Below are 18770 nucleotides of genomic sequence, written 5' to 3' on the forward strand. Positions count from 1 at the left end.
CAGGCTTACTGGCACTGAATATATATTCTAAACCATTATTGCAAAGTCATTCATTCCAACTAATAACCTCCTCGCTATACGATCACAGACTAATGGGAAGAACCAGTTGAGACTGGAAATCCTTAAAGAAAACATTATATTCTGTAACATATTGGTCTCCTTCATTGAGAGAAAGTAAAAAATATAAAGCTTATATCCAAAGACATCACTGAATTCATTGAAATGCCCAATAACATGTGTGGCATTAACTAACACAATGGTCAAAGGTTAAGAGATGACTTAGAAAAAAATTGTTGCTTCATTATTGCCTATGGTTTTAATTTTTCATTCTTTTATTATATTCACATCTTTAAAAATATTATTTTGTCTCTTTTGTATATATTCAGTCTCTAACAGAGAAAGATAATAGTGGTAATAAAAGAAACTGAATAAAAGATCAAACAACAATGGAAACACTACAATTACTTTAGCCTTTTATCTGTTAAAGGAAACTTATTCAGTTCATTTTCTTCAATACAAAGATGTAATAACAATTAGTTGTTTCTATGCACTTTGATGTTATCTATTTACAGGAAAGACAGCTGGTTTTCTCTATCTGGATAACATAATCAACTTGTTTAGCTGATCAAATACAAAGCAAACACAGGAACATGCTTAAAACATTCAATAGTAAGAGAGTGGGTCCTTCTAGATATCAAAACATATTTTGATAATTATGTAAATGTATAGATACTGTTCAGACATAAGAATATTGTCCAGGAAAAAAACAAGAAAAACTTTAGAAAAGTTCCCAACTTGGGGTTTCCAGAGGAAGACAGGCATGGAAATGGTTTTGTCAAAAGTATGTTTAAAAATATTTGTTACTTATATTAAACAAATTGATAACAATCATATAGTTAGAAACTTAAACTGAATGGATGTATGATGCATATTAAAATTCAAATAAATGGTAACTATACTAAGAAATGACTAGGCAAACAGTACTCTAGAACTGAGGAGTCCCAAAATGTTGACCCACACACTTATACAAATTTGATAGAGTGAAGATTAAATCTCAAGATATTGGTGACACATATACACATAATTAATGCTTATGGTTAATCAAATATATTTAGAAAATAAGCATCTTAAAAACATTTTTGGTATGTGTTTATATGGGTATGCATGTATGTGTATTGCATGTGTGTTTGTGAATGTATGTGTGTGTTTGTGTATATATATATGTGTGTATGTATGGATATGGGTTTATATTGTGAGTGTGTGTGTGTGTGTGGTGCAAGGCATGATCTCAGATACTTTTTGATATAAGGCAAATCTTCCACAACTGAGGTATTTACGCAGACTGTCACCTTTTAATGCAAAATTTTGTGTGAAATATTTAAATCATGTTCTATCAAAATTATATTCATGTTAAGTAAGATAGCTATTCCTAGTAACTTCTAAAAGCAGAAATAAAATGTTAATGTACTTGACTTTGTAAAGTTCTGATACAGGATAATTTTCTAACAAAGACAAAAACAAAGAATAATCAAGCAAATCTGAAAACTTTTTAACATAAATGGTTTGATCCTACTACACAGTTCTTAACAAATCAGTATATTATTAGTATAATCTGCAGAAATATCATATATATATGTATATTTTAATATATATATATATACATAGGTGAAATACATGAGTAGCTACTTATTCTCCCTTATGGTAAAACAGGGGAAAATAACTTTTCATGCATTTTATTAGTTTAGTTTCATTTTTAAACTTTTCATGGGATTACAGTATTAGTTCTTTATTTCTCAATTCTCATTCCTCACCCAAAGTACTCTCTTATAATTCATCTATTTGAAATTCATTTAATTTTTTTTCAACTAATGGTTGTACAATGCGTCAATTATTATGTATGCTCATTTGTATCCTAAATACAACCTGCTCAGTCTATAAAATGTTACCTGGATATATGACTTCAGGACTGACCACTTGGCACTGGATAAAAACTTGGAATTCATTTTACTGAGGAGACTATTACTTCCACTCTCTCAATTCATTAGCTGCCTGTAGTGATTTGTGAAGTGTTGAAGTTTCACGGCTTTCGCCTGTCCATCAGCATGCTTACTGCTGTTCTCTTTCCTCAGCTCATGTTCACACAGTCGTGTTGGTAGCAGCTGATGTGTGTTGCTTCTGGTAATATTAGGAGCAATAATGTGGTTTATGACATGCTGTCTGTGATGGTTCAGATGTCTCAGATGAATTTTTTTCTCCACTGGGCTAACAATAACCTCTCCAAGTTCTGAAGACAATTTAACAAAATGCCCAACACTGGCATGAAAAGCCTTTTTTTTGAGCTGATGGTCTGGACTCTCTTCTAGGTACCCTGAGAATCTTATAGACTTTTGATATTGCTCTTATTGATTCTCCAGCTGTAGAAGGTAAGCCCTCATTGGGTATTACAGACACCGAGCCTAGAGACCCATAAGTTGAAGTTATATTTTAGCTTATTGAAATGCAAATCCAGAATGTTAAAAAAAAAAGGTAGTTCTTCCAAGGCTTGAAAGGTGGATGTGAGTTAGAGAAATTCGGATTGGATAGTTTGCCTCTCATGATTTATTATTTCATGTTTTGAGCTTTGTAGATGTTTTACTTATATTTCACTTCTTCAGAGTAAGCATGTTTTTAAAAAAATCACCCAACTATTAAATGGGATGATGGAGGGTGTATATGTTATTAGAGCCCCCAAGCATTTTAATTATTGGACATGGGTGAATAATAGCAATCTATAGACATCTCCTCTTTACATTTTTTGTCATGTAAATTTCTCTTATACCAATTGTTAATAACTCTATCTGACTAGGACAAAATTCTGAAAACTAATTTGCAGTTTTACTTCAACTAACCCTAAAACGGCTCCACATATATCAATATTGGAAGCACACTCAATAATTGATATACCACAGCAGACATGACTGAACAAGCAATTCTTCATGGGTATATTTATAACGTTTTGAATCATATTTTACACAAGTTCACAAAAATTTCAGCATTGTTGGAGCTGGAGTCAAGGGTAACAAGACAGTGGCAGCACGGTAATGTATCACCTTATGGTGGTTTCCAGTTTGTGGCACTCCTTTAGAAATTTAGGTTGTGAGTCCTTTAGGACATGAAGTCTTGCTGGAGAAAGCATTGCACTGGGAGCGTGTTTTAAGTGTTTAGATCTTTGCTCAAATGCCAGCACTTAGGTTAGGTAAAGCATGTCATCAGCCAGCTTATAATTCTTATCACCATACTATGGAATCCCTGCCACTGTGGATACTTATCCTGGAAACCTAAGTCAAAATTTACCCTTTCTTTTTCATGTAATTTTTGGACATAATATTATTTTGTCTCAAAAAAACAAAATAACTAATACATTGTTCTTATTAGATTTTGAGAATTTTTGAATGCCATTCATTTTTGTAACTTGACACTCAGTTTACTGCATAGTTTCTGTATTGATCACATAACTTATTGTTATATCCAGATTTTTAAAGAAATAATTCAATAAATTTACTTTTCCATTTGTCCTCCTTTCTAGAGCATTGAATTCTGTATTTTCACGCATTAAACTTCATTTGCATTGCTTTCAGAGGGAAATTTCTTCCTCAATAATCTAAACAGGTTTCATGTCTATGTTCTATGGTTTTATTTTCTTTGTTTTCATTGATAGAGTTACATTTGGGAACACATCTGGAGTTCAGTTCTTATCTTGTATCTTTATCTCAAATGTCCTGAAGTGAGTATTTCAATTGTCACTCCTATCAAGAATGTCGTTCTTTCTTTGGAATACAGTATATGTTTAGAGAAAAGATGTGAAGTTGCTTAGAAGCATATACCTGCAAGCCCTGTGCCCAGTGGAGGTCAAGGGCAAAACCTGGATTTCAAAACTATCTCAGCTACAGAAGAACTTTGAGGTCAGTCTAGGCTACATGAGACCCTGTTGCAAAATGCTAATTCTTTTTTCATTTTAAAAAATGTGGATATAAGCTTGCTTGCTTCTCAATTCATGCATTGAAATCCAATTGAATGATTTGAGGGAAACAATATTACTTTATACTTAGTGGTCAAGTTTGTAGCAGTTGATAGTTGCTGAAGAATGAAGAGTCATTTTCCTTTGGGGATTAGGCCTATGCCCCAGTGAATGGCCTTACACTTCTTCAAATATGAGTTGCATTAATTGAACTCAGGCAGTTATTAATAGAAATTTAAAAAGACATGAAAATGGTAGAGAAGTTCAACAGTGGTAACAATAGATAGATAAAGTAAAAATAATTTGTACAAAGTATGAAATTTTAAAAGAATAATAAAAATCTTTTAAAACATTCGCTTATCTTGTGATAAACATAATATATCATTTATTCTAATTAAGAATAATATTCTATTCTGAGTCTGTGTCTTGCAAGGTGAATAATACATCCATATATAATACTTACAGACATTTAATCCATACATCTATCATATTTATATTATTCTTTCCTTAGATATTTAGATGTCCTCATTGTTTTTTGTTTCTTAGTTTATGTTAATGAGAATAGCATTAATTGAAATTTTTTTATGTTTTTGTTGTTACAACTCTTCTTTCCTACTTTAAGGAAACACTGCATCCAGAGAGAAATCACAACTTTTTACAAGTGTAGAAACCTTTAAGTATCAAATGTTTGTTTAATAGCAGTCCCTTTGTCTGAGTTGTAGAATGCAATTTGAGCCTGGATTGATGCAGGAAAATGGACCAGACTGAATAAAGTAGTGAGAAGAGAGAGCAAAAGAGGAAAGGGGAAAGCAGAAAATTAAAGATTAATTCAACCTAACAGAGTTGCAGTTAAAACCCACAGGGAGCTAGTCATTCGTTGTATAATGTATTCATATCACCTTTGAAGAGACAAAGCTTTATGTAGGTCATGGCTATTATTAGAACTATTATTGATGCTGCAGGATCTACCTAATAAGTATTATCCTGATGCTGATGTTCCCAGGGTGTCTGGACAAGCATTCATCAATTCCCCTCATGCAGTCTCACACTGGCTTTTCTTTCTTTTGCTGTGGGAACTTCAGGTAACCTTAATGGAATGTGCACTCTGTAGCTCAATAACCACTGGTGTAAACAGGTAATTTTGAAAAGATCCATGCTGATTAATGATTATGTTTGCAAAGTGGGAAAGACAATTATGCATGCAGGGGGTAAAGTAATCATATGGGTCACAGTAAGTGAGTTTTGCATGTGATTGTATTGCCTCTGAGATGCTGCTGTGTGTGATTAGTATAGGCTCCTCGACTAAAACAAAATATAAAATAAAGGATATACAAAGTTGTGTGATCTTATTATTATTGTTGTGTTTTATGCTTTCTTCATTTAAAGTAGACTCTTCTGTCCTACAATAAATACATCCCAACTATAGTTTCTCCTCCCTTCACTCTTCCCAGCTATCCCAAACTTTAGCTCTTCCCTTTGATCCACTCCTCTATTTTCTGCATCAGAAAAGATCTTACCTCCAATAGACAAAAATCAGCCATGGCAAAAGTAAATATATTAAGACTAGACAGAAGTCCTCAGACAAAAGCTGGGCAAGACAATCCAACTGATGGAAAAAAAAAAGCCCCAAGAGTAGATAAAAGAGTCAGAGATAAATCCACGCCCATAGTTAGCAGTCCTACAAACACAATAAGCTAATAGTTGTAGCATTTATGCAGATAATCTAGCATTGACACATGTATGTCCCATCAACCTTTGGTGCTTTCCTTCTAGTACCTACTGTAGTACTGGATTTATGGATAGATACTGATAAATTTGATTTTGTCATGGAATATCTTATGTAGCCAGAGTATTTTCTGTCCCCCCTGCCAGTTCCCATAACCATTTCCAAATAATCAATCAAAGGCTTAATATTGTTTATAATTGTTTGGCCAATGGCTACAGCTTATCACTGGCTAGCTCTTGCTTATAAATTAACCCATTTCTATTAATCTGTTTATCACCATGTGGCTAGTGGCTTAGCAGTGATGTTCTGACATCTTTCTCCTCCAGTGACCACTGGTGTCTCCCTCCACTTGGCCTTCTTTCTCCCTGTATTCATATTGGTTTTTCTATCTAGGTATCTTCTACCTTGCCATAGGCCAAAGTAGATTTATTCACCAAACAATAAAAACAATATATATTCACAGCTTACAGAAGGACATCGTAAATCAATCTTGCTTTCTCCATCTATAGTGGTTGAAACTTTTGTTGACTAGAGTCATCTCTTAGAGTCTGCACAGCATCAGTCCAGGCCCTTCTGGCTTTTAAAGTCTCTACTAAAATGTCAAATATAATTCCAATAGGTTAGCAATTCTATGTTACTTAGACCTTTTCCCTTCTAATTTTTAATAGTCTTTCTTTGTTTTTCTTGGGTGAGTATTTTGTGTTTTGGTTTCTGTACCTTTTATGGTCTTCTGTTCTTTGTGATATGTATTTCTGGGAGTTGTCTTGACCTCTGATCCTCAGGGAGACTCTTTCCATCTCTATTAGAGTTGGGGGCTGGATGTCTGGTAGTTTGGGCTTTGGCCTAGCAGGGGATCTCCATTCTCCTGACTGGAATGGCCTGCACTTGAGTATGGAATATCCACCCATGTAGACATGGAGGCAGGGATTGTTGATGCTGTTGGTGTCAGCAGTCAGGTCTTAGAGGTCCAAACTGAGGGAATGGGAGGGTTTCAAGTGCAGGTAAGGTTCTTATCTTGCTCCTGAACCATGTTATTTCCTTTTTTCAATTGTTGGTTGGATTTTTTGTTGTTGTTGTTTTCCTTTGGCTTTGGTCTTCTTTATGAGATTTCCTCATTTTCTCCAACTGATTTGTATTTTTCCCAGAGCTTTTTTTAAGGGATTTGTTTGTTTACTCTTTAAGGACCTCTATTGTCTTCTTTGTTTTCTTGAGTTTCTCCTATTTTGGAATATTTAGGGCGTTCTGTGGTAGGACAGCTGTATTCTAGTGAACTCATTTGGCCCTGGCTATTATTGACTGCTCTTCTAGACATTGGAGTTTGTTGTGATTTTAGGTCTAGGTATCTATTTATGAGTTTATGCTTATTGGATGAGTGTTTTGTTTCTTGGTTTCTGTTTTCTTTTCTTTTCTTTTTTTTTTCTTTTCTGGTTTTCCAGTGTGTGGTTGTTGTGCGCTGTCTGTTTTACTACCCTCCTTGGTTGATGTGTTAACAGGGATGAACTGGGATGCTACTGTTGGATACTCAAACTTAGTGACTGTTTGGAGTATGGAGGTTAGGAGGGGTTGGCCAGTGTGACCCACAGGAGACACGGGAAGTGGAGAAGGGAGGTGAAGCTGGTGGTCTGTTACAGTGTAAGAACTGAATCTGAGGGATTGGGTCCAGGGCAGCAGAGAAAGTTGGCAATTGACCTGGCTTTCTGGTTGGCATGACCTATGGTTGAGCAAGTGAGTCTACCTGAATTTGGGCTGGGATATACTGACAAGTATGAACAGGAAAGTCAGGAGGGATAGTCTTTGGGATATACAGGAAGGTGATGTAGGTGGGGGTGGGGTGGGGTTGCTGCCAGTGTTCTGTTGTAGCACTAGTGATGAGCCAGAGGGATTGTGTCTCAGGAAACAATGATAGCCTAGATGGTCTGAAATCAGTCTTCTGGGAGATATGGCCTGTGACTGAGCAAGGAATGTCCACATGAGTTGGGCCCTAGTATATATCTACAAATTAGGGAAGGGAAGCCAGGAAGAAAGATCTGTGGGGTGTACAGGAGATGTGGTCAGGGAGAGAAGTAGGAGGTGAGGCTTCGGCTGATGGTCTGGTGCAGAATTATGGACTATTAAGGAATGGGTTCAGGGGAGAAGGGAGAGTGGAGAAGGTTCGCAGGTAGCTTGCCTAGTTTTTTGACAGGCATGGCTTATGTTTATCTTACTATTTTTGTTAAAAATTTTATATACAATATTTTAATAATTTAATATATCATAAATTCAATATTTGATAAAATCCCCAAAACTATTGAATGAAGTGAGTGCTTAGTGTTTGCATAGTGATATATTCAGGAGCTTGATGGTGCTTGGGACAAGTGAGGTCAGGTACCAGTTTTATTTATAAGATGCAGTTTTTAATACTAGTCATATTAAAACTTTAATGAATAAATTGATAAATATATTATTATAGGCTATAAACATTTCCTATAATACTTATTTGTACAAAAAATGCACATTTAGCTATTTTTCTGAAAGCTTGTGTGAATCTATGCTCTCAATTTTGTATTATAGTGTTTTATGGATATTTTGTAGATATTCTGCCACTTAGTTTTTCGATTTGCTCTTTGTTTCAGTACATCACCCATAAACACTTATTGAACATTAATCTAAAGAAACTGATACAGATTTGCAAAGTTTTTACTTTGGAATGTTTTGTTGAAGAAAATCGTAAAAAGTTCAAAAAGAATTAAATATATTAGCATTTTTAGAAAGTCATTGCATATTTCATGAACATCTGAAATATCTTTATCCAGAATCTCCCAAATTAGTTCTAATTAATGGAGTAAAGAAACTGTGAATTATATTTTCAAGTTTCTACCTAAACCAGGAAACATCAGAGGTGAACTGCTATACAATAAAATAAGTTTATTTTCCTCATTACTATGGTGACAGGAATGTCTGACTAGCATAGCACTGGCATGCAAGTTAAAGCAACTTTGATGTCACACATTAGCCATCAAAAACACGAACCAACTGTATGCAGTAAGGAACAGTATGTGGGTTGCTTGAATTTATTATAAGCACTTTCATAAGTACCAGTGCAATCCAGGATGCTAGCCTCATTCCTAGAAGACAGCACAAACCTATTCTCAAGACTAGAAACTCATAACATAATTACCTTACAGTTTTAACCACTTCAACAACATTATAAAATGGCCCAGTTTTCAGCACACAAACAAGTGGAAATAAATCTTATTATATTCAGAAAATCTTCATGTGTTTCTCTGTAAACTGTGAACATCATACATACCTCACCCTGATGGTATTTTTAAAGAATGACTTAAATGATATAAGGATAGGCCTTTGTAAATATGTATCAAGCTGTTAGCAGTGTATCATTTTCTGCCTTTGGTGGCTCAGATCTTACAGATCATTTCTCATGGTGCAAGATCACCTCAGGTTTCGTTTGTGGTGATTCAAGTGATTTCCATCAGTCCCTGGACTCTGTCTTTCCCTCTATATCCTTTAACACTCTATTTCTTTCAAACAGAGGAAGGCTGTGTCACTGCCTATATTTTGAAGCTTTGCACAGATGTGGTATATTTATAAACTTCAACAAGTTAGAAAGAATTCAATAGAATATCAAAGAGTAACCTTCTGGCCTAGAATCCTTGGAAAACAAAGCAAAACAACAACCCAGCTCATAGACATGCTTCAATAGCATCATCTCAAGCAAAACATAAGTAGAACATACATAGAACTGTAGCTGAAACATAAACAAAATTAAAGATTCCTTCTAGAAAACCACATTGAACCATAAACTTTGCCACATCCCTTTTTGGGGAAATCTGTAAATGAAAATCACCATATGGAAATATTTGCATGGTTTTCAGTGAAAGCACACATCTGCAATACTTTAGCAGTTTTTGCTTTTGTATGGCAACATTTCTGAGAAATATTGTAAATAACTTAAAAATTAAGATGTAAGGAAAATAATTTGAGATTTATGGTCCTAAAAATATGCTGATTAAATATATATATAGTATTAGATAGTGTCCACAGGAGAGCAAAGAACAGAAATCAAATCCTCCTACATATCAGACCTGCATGTTTAAGAATGTTAAAGACTAAATTAGAAAATATAAAAGCTACTAAGGTGAGGTCAACTAAATCTAAGAAATCTATGAAAAAGTGTGACTATTAGATGAGAGAAAATTTGAAATACGTGTTATGTTATCCCATGAAAGAGAAAAATACATTTTAATACCTTTATAATGAAGAAAAAGGTCAGTTTCTTTATTGTAAAAAATAGGAAGTTTTCTGGGTATGAAAATAGCTAAATTATAAATTATAGGCTAATATCAAGGTTAAATTAATAAAACTTGTGATGATTTCATTAATAAATCAGTTTCTTTATCATATATCTATAAATCAAATTGCCAATAAAACTATCAAACTCAATTTGAACACAAATAACACATATAAAATATTTTTAGAATATTGTGTGTATAAATATACTGTTTTATTTGAAACACTAACTATAATAGAAAATATTTGTCATAATTTACGCTTTTATTTTGAGACCCATGCAAACATATAAAGATGTTTCTCACCTTGTAAGATGCTAAATGATTTCCCCACACTTTTACTCTTTTTATGCAACACAATTGAATACTTTACATGTCTTCTCAGGATTACATATGGCCAATGTCTATCTGCTGTCTGTCTTTAGTTTCTAAATGATTTCTCTGTGTTGTATTACAACATGAGAACTTGTTTGTTGAGGTTTCTGTCCTACCCAGTTCCCACAGCCAGTAAGTCCCAGAGAAAAATCACGCAGAAAAATCACACATTATATATAAAATGATTGGCCCATTAGCTCAGGCTTTGTTTTAGCTCTTATAACTTACATTAACCCCCTATTCTTATCTATGTTAGCCACATGGCTTGGTACCATTTTCAGTGGGGCAAGTAACATTCTGCTTCTTAGGTGGTCTGGGCAGGACTGGGGAGAGAGCTTCCTTCTTCCCAAAATATTCCTGTTCTCATTGCCCCACCTCTACTTCCTATCTGGTTTTTCTGCCTATACTTTCTGCTTGGCTATTGGTCAACCAGCGTTTATTTAAAATATAATTGAGAGAATATAGAATTGTCCAGTACCATTTTATTATAACTGAGAAGAAGAAATGCAAATGATAATATTTCATAAATATGTATTCCAAAAATAGAGCTTAACAATTGTTTAAAAGCAAAATTCACAGATTCACCATTTAAAAAGAAACAAATGATATATTACCCAAAATTGGTGACAATACCAAGGTAATTCATAACTAAAAATGACATTACTGGTTCTATTTTCAAGATCATGAATTAGAATTCAGTGTGTGTGCGTGTGTGTGTGTGTTGTACTTTGCATTTAGAGTTTACATTTAACAAACTGGAAATATTCTAAATGAAGAACCTGCTGGTTTTCCTCCAAATTAAAACACTCTGTATGTTAGGAAGGATGGAGGTTTCTTTTACTGGGGATAAGAAGGTAAATTACAAGCCTCAGGAAGCTCATGAAACTCACAAGTTTAGGGATACTCAGCAAATCACAAGACTCACACAGCCTTGCCTCAGAATTATAGAAACAGCACACCATTGTTATGGAGAAACAAATTGTCAAAGAGTTACCTACATAATGGGTAGCACAATAATGATGCTGATTGCATGAATCATCACTGATACTGAGGTAGCCTTTATGTTGATGTACCTGACATTGTGCCACGCACACTCCTGTAATGCCTGTCATTAGTGCTAGGCTTGGGGAGAACAGATATATGCACACATAATTCTAATAAAGACATAGAGCATTCAAACAGGAATTGACAGAATACAGGGTAATTTACAGAGATATGGCTGCATGGTATCTACGGTGCACAACAAGACATGTGACAAACATGGAGCCATTTTTCAAGGTAGTTTTCTTGTGAGGAATTCTAGTACAGCTGTTTCTATGCAGTGTATGTGGTACCATGCCTCCTTGATCTGTCTCTAATGAAAGTATAAGAATACTTCCAATAGTATAATATTCTAGAGAATGTACTGCAGTTTTTGAAAGTGGCACTTAAGGTCTGTGAGCAAACTGTGTTAGCAGTTGTGTGTCCTTAGTTGTGGGATGTTACACATGCAACCTAGGCTCATTCATTACAGGATTCTATAATGATCAAGAAATACTCCCACCCAGGACTGCTGGAATAGGAAAAAGACTTTTAAATCATTAAGCAATGATTCTCTCAAAGCCTCAATCATGAGGCTGTGGGTTGTAGGATGGATGGAATCAGTAAAGGTTTTGTGGAAATAGAAAATTGCTTCTATGACTTCCTATCCCTACTTTAGAGAGTTTCTTGACACAATACAAGGGGAGTTCATTTTTAAAGTTTGTGTGTGTGTGTGTGTGTGTGTGTGTGTGTGCGCGTGTGCATGTGCGTGCATGTGTGTGTGTGTGTGCATGCGTGCACACGCATCTTGCTGGACTTTTAATCATCACGGGTTGAGGTCTTTATCAGTATCATATATTAGAAGACCATGGAGGTTAGCCAGTCACTACTGAGAGAAATGGAAATACAGGAGTATATTTGGTACTTAGCTGATTGTATCTGCTAAGGTTTTTTTTTAAAAAGCTAATTCAGCATGAACCTAAGAAGTACAACACTTATAGTGCTCTTGCAGACTCCTATTGTGGTTTTTTTTTTTTTTTTTTTTTTTTTTTTTTTGCTTGAAGAGGGTCTGACAGATTTGGATGATTTGTACTTACATGTAAAACATACTTGTGAAAAACATGAAAGCAAATGAATGACTATAGATGTCATTCAAAAGCAAATGTGGCCAGATTTATATTAATCTGCAGTTTTTAGGGAAACTGATAGAAAGTCAAATGTTGCACTAAATCTCTTGATAGATTTCAAGGCCAGAGTAAGTGTAGCATGAGGGCCGGCTTGTTGGGGTTTCTGTCCCGCCTGGTACCCCACAGCCAGCAACTCCCAAAGAAAGATCACACACAGGACTCCATAAGGTTATAAACTGATTGGCCCATTAGGTCAGGCTTCTTATTAACTAATTCTGACATCTTACGGTAACCCATAATTCTACTCTGTGTTAGCCATTTGGCTTGGTACCTCTTTCAGCTGTCAGTTCACATGTTGTTGCCTCTTCGGTGGTCTGCGCAGGAGTGTTAGAGGAACCTCCCTGCTTCCCAGAATTCTCCTGTTCTCATTGCATCACCTCTACTTCCTGTCTGGTTTTCCCGCCTATACTGCCTGCCTGGCCAATCAGTGTTTTATTAAAATATGATTGACAGAATACAGACAATTCTCCCACATCAAGTAAGAATTCAACAAAGTGCAAAAAGAGGTAAATATCAGTAGACGAGGTATGAAGACAGTGGATAGAGTGATATAGCCCAGGGCCTGATAGATACATTGAGATAACTGAGTGGTAAACATGGAGGCAAGGTTCTCCACAATTTATGATGATCTAGTTCTAAGTGTACAAATCCACCTCATCAGGCTCATCTGAATGGGGCAAGTATGACAACGCCACAGCCACACTTCAGGATGAGGTGGAGAAAAAAATTGTGAAGAACGATTGCATATCAGGATGGTTCTCATCCAAGTCGCTCTACCCTAAAAGGATCCATAGGAATAATACATAAAAAAAATAATCTTTTTACTCTCTTCTGGACTTTGCTTGTATTTCTTTTTGTTGCTGCTGTTTTATTTATTTTTTTATTATTATTCCCCTGGACATAAACCCCATGCTCAAACTATACTTGCCCAGATAATTTTCCTATGCCCTATACCTATACAAAAGTTTTGTTGTAACTGTTAAACAGTACTGACTCTAGAGTTCCTATAGAGTTGGATTTGTTTTGATATAGCAATAAACACAACTTGTTAAAAACTAAAACTGCTAAAAAAAAATTGTAAAATACAGAATGTACTCTGTGTTATAGAAAAATCACTCCCAGCAGCCATAGTTTGCTAAATGATAAAGAACTAACTCAGAAGAGTACTATGTTCATCTCTCATCAGAGAAGGTTCTTACTGTTGCAGGTAATAGCTGTTTAAAATACCATTCGGCAACACTGTCTTAATATTTTGTTTAACTTTTCAAGTTATGTAAAATCTACAAGCAGAGAATCTTAGATGCCGTCTTAGAAGTTTTCATCATAGATTCTTCTCAGATATAAGAAAATTGTAAAAAAGAGAGAGAAAAAAAGGATAAAAAGGATGAAGGATAAACAAAAGAAAGAAAGAAATATGGTTGAGATTAAATTTAAGTTAACACACAACATCAAAACTCTAACTCTACATAATATGAACGTAGCACAATTCCATAATAAACATTACTGAAATGAAAAAATAATCACACATTAGCAATCATATACATACAAGTAGGCCCTGTGGTGAAATTGTTTAAAGTGGGAATTATCAATTAATGTTATTACAAAAGAAAATAAGAAAATGTAGTATTAATAATTATTGTCAGGTGTTTATAATTTCCCTGAAGCTCTTCATATTTCATTAATATAAATATTGAAACATAAGCTATAAAAAATAAAAAACAAAGCTTTTATCATTTGAATTTCACATTATTTTATAAATAGAAAATCATAGCAATTGTAAGTGTTGCCAGCAAGATCACTTGATTAATATTCAATATACCAGAAAATTTACTCTATGGGCTGGAGAGGTTGCTTAGTATTCAAAGTGCTTGCTGCTATTGTAAATAGCCTGAGTTCAGCTTCCAGTACCCACATAAGTGGTTTATAGCTACTTGTATTTCTGATTTCAGAAAACCCAATACATTTGTATGACATCTGTGGTAGTACTCATAGGAGAATACATGAACATAGGTCCACACAGAGGAAATAAAAATAAAATAAACCTTAAAATAGAAATTACTCTAAAATAAACCTTAAAATAGAAATTACTCCATATCATCAACAATTACAAAAGCAAATTAAAGAATTAAAATGGCAATATCATAAAAATAATACAAATGGAAGTAAAACTAATGAGACGACACAAGACTTCCACATGGAAAATTCCAGACATATTTAAAAGTATTACTATTGCTAGAGGGTCGTATACAGATGGCTCTGGAACATGACCAGGAAAGGCAGGACCATGAGGAATGCGTTCACCCACTGATACAAGGGGACTGATCTAATGAGAGTTCATCAAGGCCAGTTGGACTGGGACTGAACGAGCACGTGATACAACCAGATTCTCTGAATGTGGCCGGATTCTCTGAATGTGGCTGGCACGGGGACTTTCTGAGAAGCCATTGACAATGACACTGGGACTTGTTTCCTCTGCATATACTGGATTTTTGGGATTCAGTCTGTTTGGATGCTCACCTTCCTGGACCTGGAGGGAGGAGGGAGGAACTTGAACTTCCCAAGACAAGAAACCCTGACTGCTCTTAGGGATGGAGGGGGAGGAGGAGAGGGAGTGGGGGAAGTGGGAGGGTGTTGGGAGGAGGGGCAGAAATGGAAACTTTTATAAATTAATAAACTTTTATGAATTAAAAAAAAAGAAATTTCGGCCAATTCGACATGATGAAACACACTCTCGTTATTGAAAATTCAGACAAGCACCAATGGCTGGGGGATCCTGTAAGCCCCAGGACTGAAAATGTTCTATTATTTTTCAAAGTGAACTGTATAATTCTCCTACTAATTAGTGTGTCTATATTAATGCTTTACAGAACTAATAGCAAATAACTAACACGGTAAAGAACTTTGTTTATTTTGAAGAACATTTTCCCTAAAGAAGGACACTGAACCTTTAAAATTACTCTCTATTATTTCCTTCAGATTCTTTTCAACATAATGATATATATTTGAAACTCTATCAACATAAACTGTCTGTACTTCTTTTTTTACATATATAAGATTTTGGATATTCAATTAATTTAACAGAAGAATTTCACAGTGATCTGTGATTTAACTTTTAGCCCATTATCACAGATACAATTAAAGGGGAGGAGGTAATGTATTCAGAGATATTTTCGTTTGATTACATAAGCTGGGAAAATGTTTAGTAATGGCATTCAGCAAGTTAGCTTGAAGGATCTCAAGGATGAAACAGTGCTACCTCACTATTGTTATCAAGGTCAACTCTTGTTGCTGTAACAACAAGTTTTCAGCAGCTTAGGAATAGAAGGAGAACCAGAGTCAATCAAATAATCATTAATTTATTTTTCTACTTGAGGGAGTAAAACTTAATTCTTAATTCTCTGGGGCCGGTGAAAAATGGAAGGACTCACACACATACCTTCAAGATCTTTCTATCTTTATTTTACTTTACAGCTTACATATCTCAGCAAATTCTTTCAAGCAATGTAAAAATTATACTGTGGTTACATTCTATTTTTAAGTGAATGAGTACAATGTATCCAAGTAAAAATGCTTCCCATTTTCCTTATGTGATTAAACAATTTAAATATTACAGGAAAAAGCAAATTATTCCCAAAAGAACCTACATACATTCATATTCAAGCAACTTGTTAGAGTAACAGAGTTTAAGCAAGCAAACAAGGTAATTTTTCAGGCAGTTCCTTTACTAGCAAGCTGCCTTTTGTTATTACAAAGAAAAGATCAATGACTTTATCCTTTATATCAAAGGGTAATCTTATAAAAAACTTAAAAGAATCACAAATCTAAACGTTTATATACGAAAAGCATTCAGTGAATTCTTCCTTAAATTCTCAGTGTGAAAACCCATTTATCAATAGGATTTTTATCAGGAAGGTGAGGGTACAAATAGACACTAGGAATTAATCATCACCTTTGATCACCAAACTATCCTTGCAAGAAAGGGACTTCAAAGCCAGCAATAGTCAAGTTACCATTGTTCTTGTTTCCTGACCTTAATCAGTCTGCCATTCAACTATTAAAAGTGTGTCTTTCAAAATTTTAAATTGTCCCCCAATATTTTCTCCCTCAAAGCTATTAACAAGAATATCTTAACTTAATCATAAGTCATCATTTCATTTAAACCCATGAACACATGTCCCAATATTAAGATTAAAAAAACAACAACACTTCAGCTAACCTTGCTTTTGGGGCTCAATGTTTTCCTTAGTCATTAATCTAAACTACATGGCTCCTCAAGATAAACACCTAAGTCCTAGTTGCACGACGCTTCCTTACTCTTTTCTTTTATGATCCACAGCCTGTGCTTTATCTTGCCTTTACCTATATAATTTTTTTCATTAAACTGACCTCTGTCATAACCCTTTACTATATTTGTTAAAAAAACACCTTAATCATCAGAATTCTATTTAACTAGCTCTATGATTATAGAAAATAATTACTTCACGTACACAGTACAGCTTAAGAGGAAAACATCTTCATAATAATCCACAGGTAAAACTGGCTAGTAGAGTGTGGTATTTACATGAGATGATCACACTACATAAAAGGCAGGGGCAATCCCCGCATACCCATTCACACCATGCCAGATACCAGAGAAAAATGTCAGGGGCAAGCATGTAGAGGCACAGCAGTAGCAAGAGACAGAGTACATGGTCCAGAGGGCATTGCATATCTGAGATTCACCCATTAGTGCCTTCTGCTTTGGTGGGCCAATATCCTGAAGCTCAAGTGCCATCTGTTCCTCCCATAGGCAGCCTCTATTCTTGTTGTAGTGGGAAAAAGACAGCTCTATTTCAATCTTTTGTATTTTGGAGATAGTTTATTATAATATTTCCTTCACTTATCTTTCTTCCCCAACTGTTAGACTGATGTGGGATTTCTATCCATAGGCTGTGTGTATGTTTTATTATCATTGATTAATATAGAAGCTGCTTTTTTCATTTTGGGCAGAGCAATGAAGATGGATGCTAAAAAGAAATCCCACACTAGCTTGGAATTGAGTATAATATAGGGTTATTTATTTAGTGGTAGACTCACAGATAAATGTCCTCTTCTCAATCTCAGCTGGTCCGCCCGAGACCCCCTGAGCGCGAACCCTAGTCCCCCGCGCGACCCCATTTCCACTCCGACAAGATGAAAGAAACGATCATGAACCAGGAAAAACTGGCCAAGCTGCAGGCACAAGTGCGCATTGGTGGGAAAGGAGCTGCTCGCAGAAAGACGAAGGGGGTTCACAGAACAGCTACAGCAGACGATAAAAAACTGCAGTTCTCTTTAAAGAAGTTAGGGGTGAACAATATCTCTGGTATTAAAGAGGTGAACATGTTTACAAACCAAGGAACAGTGATCCATTTTAACAACCCTAAAGTTCAGGCGTCTCTGGCAGCAAACACCTTCACCATTACAGGCCATGCCGAGACAAAGCAACTGACAGAAATGCTTCCCAGCATTCTAAACCAGCTTGGAGCAGACAGTCTGACTAGTTTAAGGAGACTGGCTGAAGCTCTGCCCAAACAATCTGTGGATGGAAAAGCACCCCTTGCTACTGGAGAGGATGATGATGATGAAGTCCCAGATCTGGTGGAGAATTTTGATGAGGCTTCTAAGAACGAGGCAAACTGAGCTGAGGCGACTTCTGGAGAAGCGACACTTGCAGAAGTTACAGGAGCTGCTATTTTATATCATGGCTGCTTTTTAAAGGTCTTTTTATTTTATGGATCTTTTTTTTTATGGATCTGATCAAATCTAGATCGCTAATATTTTTAAACCCAAGCCCCTTGGACACTGCAGCTCTTTTCACTTTTTGCTTAAACACAATTCATTCTTTGCAGCAAATTAAGCTGAAGAAGCCTGGGAATAAAGTTTGGAAAAGGGTTAATTAAAAAAAAAAAAAAAAGTCTTCTTCTCAGAATGGGAAACAGCTGCTGAATCCCACAGCCAGAAAAGAGGGGGACCATGTGCTTACATCAGCATTTATAGTATTAGAGGCCCCGTCCAAGGGAACGAGTAACTTAAAGGCTACTGACTGTAGGAATTTCTACAGCTGAGCAGAATATAATTAGGTGGGAAAACTAAACTGAATGCGGGGAAAATGAAGACAGAATCAGGCAGACACCATGCACCAGCCCAAGAAGCAAGAT

The 18770-nt window shown here is 35.4% G+C and overlaps 1 pseudogene; it reads left to right on the forward strand.

Annotated features, from left to right (window-relative positions):
• The first annotated feature begins 17692 nt into the window (after positions 1–17692).
• Positions 17693–18352, forward strand: LOC148120293 (transcription factor BTF3 pseudogene; annotated as a pseudogene).
• Positions 18353–18770: the final 418 nt, after the last annotated feature.

This window comes from Myodes glareolus, chromosome 12 (genome assembly GCF_982192425.1).
Source record: "Myodes glareolus chromosome 12, mMyoGla1.1, whole genome shotgun sequence".
Taxonomy (NCBI): domain Eukaryota; kingdom Metazoa; phylum Chordata; class Mammalia; order Rodentia; family Cricetidae; genus Myodes; species Myodes glareolus.